Source organism: Convolutriloba macropyga, chromosome 13, assembly GCF_964194025.1.
Source record: "Convolutriloba macropyga chromosome 13, txConMacr16.3, whole genome shotgun sequence".
In the NCBI taxonomy this organism is placed as follows: Eukaryota; Metazoa; Xenacoelomorpha; order Acoela; family Convolutidae; genus Convolutriloba; species Convolutriloba macropyga.
This window is the reverse complement of record NC_134480.1, coordinates 10487565-10494604: the sequence shown is the minus strand read 5'-3', so window position 1 is coordinate 10494604 and position 7040 is coordinate 10487565. Positions and strand designations below refer to the sequence as shown.

Below are 7040 nucleotides of genomic sequence, written 5' to 3'. Positions count from 1 at the left end.
TACTACTACACTCTGAATTTGTCTGACCGCTTAACTGGGGTGGGGGGGGGGGGTGGTCTATAATGGGAAATACCCGAATAATTGCTGGTCCGCGGCCCACCCAGCAGAACGTCTTCATAAAAGCATTTGTTATTTTTCAAATCCATCAACAAAACAAAAAAAATACAAAAACATCAGTTGAGAAAAATGTAAAACAAAAGATAGTGAAACTAATGCCGAAAGTAGATGAGTCAAATTAAGCCAAAGTAATGTGATAAACTTATTAAATAAGTTCGGCTGTTTAATAAGTCTCTTCAGATTAACTATCAAAAGTTGCGTTCAGCAGTAGCACAACCCGCGAGACTTTATGGCCTAGCAAAAGTGCACACGAATGTAATTCCTTTACGCCCAGTGCTTATACCGGGAGGTAGTTATTACAGTTTGAATAAAGTACCTGGTGCTAACATTGAGACGATAAACGCAATGTAAACCTGACGATGAACGCAATGTTCGAAAACGTTCGTTTTAGTTAATCAATTTAAGTTTTAATTGACAATTACGTCTCTGCATCATTAATCATTGTCAGTTTAATCTTTAACGGGCCCAGAAAAGGCGAGAATGCAAAATTATGCAAAGTAATTTTGTGAAATGTTACAGGCAGGATGGTTCAATTTTTAGCAGCCAGCTCACTTCATCACGCGGTAAAGAGTGTTCAATACTATTGAAACACCAAACGGAAGTGGAGACCTGGCATTCCCAGATCTAAACATAAACCTAAACGAAGATAGAAAAATCAGCTGTCATTGGTATCAAAAATCAACTCACACCGGCATAATCCTAAATTGTTAATGAGACGTTGGATAAAATAGAACAACATAAGAGAAATGTGATTCAAGGGACTGTGCATAGGATTTCCACTGCGACCAGTCACTGGCAATCCTTTGATGTAGCTATTAAGAAAAATCAAGAGATCTGGACTGAAAATCAATACCCAAATCAATACCTGTGGTCCTCCAGTATTTCCGTAGCTGTGCAACGTTCACGAAGGAAAAGGTCACAGCAAAACCACCCCAAAATGAACAACATCTTAAAAAAGTTAAAAGTCTTAACAATAGCGAGCCTAAACCTAGGTCTTTTGTTCAACAACAAGAAAGCTACTTGCTTGCCCACCCTGAAATCACCTTTTGATAAGAATCTGAAATACCTTGTGGTATATAAAGTTACATGTAATGGATGCAGTTCCATCTATGTTGGCCAAACCAGCCAACAAGTTACCACTAGATTTTCAGAGCATCAAAAGAAGGATTCTCCTGTTGGACAACACCTCGTTGAATGTTGTGATTTCAATGCATAACGTAAAATGGGAGATTCTTGATAAATGTCGCGGGGTTGAAAAACTAATGACGATAGAAGCGATCTACATTAAAAAGCTGATACCGCAATTCAACACGCGCGATGAGTATCGGGACGGGAATTGACATTGAAGTACTAGTTCACATGCAAAAATTTGACCTTTGAAATTCAAAAAGTATTCTGGTACATGTTAATTCAAATTTTTGTCAACCCCAAAAAGTAAAAAATGAAAACAGATAGGAATGAAAGTAAAAATCTCTTTTCAGGAATAGAAAGCATTATACCCGGGATTCTCACATAATCCGGAATAAAAATTGAATTGATTTTAGTGTAATAAGTGTAAATAAAATGGTGTAAATGTGGTTTTAACTGAAAACAATTTCAAAAGTTCGATGTTACTTTAACTCACTTCTTAGAATCATAGTCAAAGAAAAATTTATATACATTGTAATTGATTTCATTTAATTTTTTAAACCTGAAAATGAACGCAATGTTCGAAAACATTCGTTTTAGTTGATCAATTTAAGTTTTAACTGACAATTAGTTCTGTGCATCTAACATTGAGACGTCAACGCTCGATGCACAGAGAAAACTAGAAACCATAAAATTGGGGCCTGAAAAGAACATTGTTCTGATAACCTGATTGTTCTAATTGTTCTGATAAACTTAAGCAAATACCAACGTGCCTACAGGAAGTTCTTTTTCTACAAAAACAGCGCTGGCTAAGGTTACAACTGATTTGCTCCTCAATTTAGATAGGACAGAGAGCACTTTTTAAATTGGACTTGATCTATCAGCTGCCTTTGACACTCTCAATCATGAATTACTTCTTTCAATTCTTGAAACAAGTTTGGGTTTCAAAGATAAAGTGCTTAGCTTTTTAAATAGTTATTTGAGTAGTAGATGTCAAAAAGTGTTGATTGATGGTGAATATTCGATGCCAAGAACTATAAAAACGGGTATTCCACAAGGATCTATTCTAGGTCCCGTTCGTTTTTCATGCTATCTTGTGCCTCTGGAAGTTCTGTTTGAACTTCTTGATGTCAATTATCATTTTTAAGCCAATGACAATGTTATCTTTTTTGTTTACCATGCTTCAATAAATCAGGGGGCTTTTGATTTGATACTTGCGACTCTCCAAAAGTGGTTCAGTGGTGCTAAGCTCCGATTAAACTCGAATAAAACTGAATACATGTTTGTTAGTAGAAAGAATAGTTTAAATTGCGATATTGAACATCCAACGGATGCCAATTTTTCTAATAATGTTACTTTATTGGGCTTCAACTTAGATTCCAGACTTTCATATGCGAAACAAGTTAGTTCCGTGTGCCGTAGATATTACTACTTCCTGTGAAAAATTTATTCCATCAGAGATACGGTCGACAGAAAGTCATTGATCGAATTAATTCGGGTAATGATTCCCTCGCGACTAGATTACTGCAACTCACTGTACTATGGACCACCTGTGAATATTATACAGAAATTACAGCGTATAATGAACTCAGCATGTTGTCTCATTTTTAGGTTATCACTTGGTTCACCAACAGCAAATTATATCAAAGAGCTTCATTGGCTACCCATGAAACAAAGTATCCTCTACAAAATTTTACTTTTTGGTCACCGCTTAGTTCACCATCCGTGGAAAATTCAGATGTATCTGGATGCATTAGTTTTCCGAAATGATAGGGCGACTAGATGCCAATAAGCATACAATTTGAAGGTTCCTAATGTCACAACTGCATTTGGGCGAAGATCCTTCAGTTTTGCTGTTCCTTTCGAATGAAATAAGTTGCTTTTTGAGATGAAACTAATACCCCATGGATTGGATTATCGCAAAAAACTGAAAACTTTTTTATTTGAATTTTGATTTTGAAAGCATTTTTGAGTTTATAAATGGTGCGTAAACCTATAATAATAATAATAATAATAATAATAATAATAATAATAATAATAATAATAATAGTATTAATAATAATAATAATAATAATAATAATAATAATAATAATAATAATAATAATAATAATAATAATAATAATAATAATCAACTTATTATATAGATTAGCTGAATTCCTGGGCAGCACTGGTGGCCCTATTGAAACATTTTTTTATCTGAATTGTGAATCATGCCCTCAAAACCTAAAGGGTCAGTATCGGAGGAGGCGGGCTTGACACACCAGTTCCGATGTATGGGCCGCAGTCCAGATGGAAGTCCTTGTCCTGCTTGGGTTCCCACGTGGCTGCCAAAATGGGTTCCCAGGGGCTCCATGAAACGCGCATTCCTACGCGGGTTTTTTTGCAGCTGAGGAAATGGCGAACTTGAAGACGAATCCAGCACCCTACGACGAGGCCTCCAAACTCTTCTCGCTGCTCCGAAGTGATGCTAACGAGCAGTATGGAGGAAGGGATGATATTCGTATCTTTGGATTTGACGAGTCACCCAACGAGGATCCTTAGCAATCTGTGATAGATGTCTCCATCAAAATTGGAGTAGTAATCCAAAAAAGTGACATCAGCGTGTGCCATCGGGTTCTGAGCAAAAAAGGTAGGAGACCCCTTATCGTGAAGTTTGTGAGACGCCAGAAGAACTATGAGCTGATGAGCTCAAAAGGAAGTTGATGGAAAGTTTAAGTAATGTTTACCCGAATGACGACATTACATTTTTTCGAGCAAAAATGGCTGGCAAACTGCGTCAAAAAGCTCATATAAAAACTGTCAGTATGCAAAATGAACGAGTTGTGATGTATACTGATGATGGCGAAAGTTTAGATTTTGAAAATATTTGTGATCTCTACAAGTGGGACCAATGTTTGGTTCTCTCTGCTTGTAAGGAACATCTAAATTTTTGATTAGAGGCCCTCCTAAACTTCTGAAACCCCGAAAACCCAACAATCGCATCGGAAGAGACTTGTGCTTGTTCCATCTAAACATTAGATCTAAAAGTAAAAACTTCGACAACTCCAAGTTTTTCTTAAAAATTCTACACAACTTTTACCGTCTGTGCTCTGTCTATCTGAAACCTGACAAAATGAATATACTGATGAAAACTTTTTTTTAAATGAATATTTATCTCATGTCGTGAAAACCGGAAACATGAAAAAAGTGCAGTGGCACTCTATATACACACTTCTCTCTGGTTTGAGAAGTTTACTATTGAAACGAACTTGAATGTAGCTTTAGCTTAATGTTTCACCAAAGGCAAAATTGGTTTTTTAATTAATTGCTTGTACAACTCTCCGCCTGTAACCAAACGGACTTTTTTGGAAGATTTTGACATCTTTCTCTCAAAAGTTCTTAAAATGAAGCTTCCCTGTTTTATTCTCAGAGATTTTAACTTTGATCTGCTGAAATATAACGCAGTGGTATTACGGTATCTAACCATTTTAGAAAGACATTGTTTTTCCCCAGGAAAAATAAAGTCCCACTCGAGTGACATGTAAATCTAGCACCCGCATTGATCGCATAATACATAACAGTGAGTGGGAAATTGATGCAAAAGTAGAGAAAATCAGTATATCTGATCACTTTGCGATAACTGTCCAAATACCTGTAAGAAGCAGTTCCTCTGAAAAAAAAAGCAAATTAAAGTCCTCTATTTTTTGAAGGATGAACAAGCACTCGTCTCGTTCCTGGATGATCTTCATTCTGAAATTTTCTTAGTTAATCTTGAACAAAGCCTTGATGCAGCGTTTGATAAACTAGAAGAAAAACTTGTACTAGTTAAAAAATTGAAATGCTGATTACAAGGAGCGGAAAACTCCCCGAAATCCCTGGATAAAGAATTCAGTAAAAAACTGCGTAGCAAAGTTTTTCCGCCTTTTCCAAAGATTCAGAGCACCTGTTGATGAGCAGCGCTTCAAACATTACCGTGCTGTTGTGATTAAATTAGTTAAAGCATCCAAAAAGCAATACTATGGGGCCTTCCTCTCAAGAAAATTCAACAGTTCTCGAAAGTTTTTTTGAGAGTTCAATACTTTTTGTGGTAGAGAAAAAAGGCGAAGCAGTAATGTTTTACTAGACGGAAATACTTTGCTGAGTGAACTGGAAGACATCGTTAAAGCTCTGAGTTGTAAATTTAATTTGTGGGTTTCGTTTTACCTCGTAACGACAAGGTTTCTACAATTGTCTCAGATATTGCGGAAAATGAACACAGCTTCTTTCTTCATCCTCTAGGTATGAACCCCCTCTGTATATGCTCTATCGCTCCTTGAGTTAAGACGTTTTTCCAGAATGCCTCAAGAGAGCTAAAGTTTTCCCATTTCACAAAAAAGGCACAAAAATGAATATTGACAACTACCGGTCAATTTCTATACTCCCTGTACTAAATAAATTGCTTGAGAAACTCATTTACGCAAGACTTGAATGTTTCTTCTTGAAATTTAATATTTTTCACCCGAAGCAGTTCAGCTTTCGATCAATATACTCAACTAACCACGCCTTAGCCCATATCTTCAAAACGCTCCGTGAAAGCCCAGATTTTGAATATGTTTCATTATCCTGTACTTGCGTAAAGCCTTCGATACTGTGAAACACACACGTCTTTTATCGAAATTGGAGAATTATGGCGTTTGTGGTGTTGCATTAGATTGGTTGAAATCCTATTGGTCAAATAAATTACAGTGTGTATAACTTTCTTCAATCCGATCTCCGTTTTTACCAGTGACCTGTGGTGTTCCTCAAGGATCAATTTTAGGTCCGCTTCTATTCCTTATTTATGTCAATGATGTACCATTATTTCTTCCTTTTTAGACACCTTCTTGTTTGCAGATGATACAAAGTGTCTTTATACCCGTGATGATGGTTAAAAATCAAAGCTGAACAAGGAACTGAACAAATTGTTTGAGTGGATCAAGGAAAATGATCTTTCATTGAACATTTCGAAAACTCAAGTTCTGCAAAATCATGGAAAAATTATCTCACTATAGAGTTAGAGGGTGAATTGCTGTTTAAGCATCCGTTCGTTACCTAGCGCGGAATAAATATAGACGAGAGGTTCAATTTTAAAAGCCATATTCAGGATATTGTAAAAAAAGTTTCTAAGCAGATTTTCATTGTGTCGCGTTTGCGACACCTTGTCAGTCGTGACGTTGTAGCGATTGCAACCAAATTGCTACATAAACAGTTATTTCAAAAGGCAGCTGAAAACTTCCATGGTTGCCCGAGCTACAACGTGTGGCTTTTATGAAGTTCCCGCAGCAAAATGTCTGAGTGTTAGGCATTTTCTAAGATATCGTGGAGCCAAATTACTCAAAACACTATTAAAAAATAATGACTTTATAGAATACCTTGATGTTTCAACAATCGCGAGCAAAAATCAGTCCTTTAAAACTTTACCTAAACTTCAGACTTCACTAAGCTTAAGTGATAACTTTTTCAATATACAAGTTAGTAAAGAAAAATAGGTAAAGAAGTCAAACGCGATCAATGCTCTGCACTTCTAACTCGGGTCCTCATAATACAAAGAGTGATTCACCTTTAGGAGGGTCCCCTCTGATCCATCTCTAATTCCTCTAAGCTCTTCACGTAATTTTAATATTATGAATCAGAGAAAATAATTCTTTCTCTCTTTCTTTCTTTCTTTCTTTCTTTTGACGTGAAGAGCCTATAAACAAAATTCCCTGTTAATGAAGCAACTAAAATAGCCTTGAGGAGCCTGCTTTCTAGCGACCAAGCCCCACAGATATCAAGATCGACTTTGAAAACACTCTTGA

At 36.4% G+C, this 7040-nt stretch overlaps 1 protein-coding gene across 1 annotated transcript in view; it reads right to left on the bottom strand.

Annotated features, from left to right (window-relative positions):
- The window catches only part of LOC142351433 (cytochrome c1, heme protein, mitochondrial-like), a 344310-nt gene that overhangs the window by 42265 nt on the left and 295005 nt on the right, over window positions 1-7040 (bottom strand). The window lies entirely within an intron of this gene.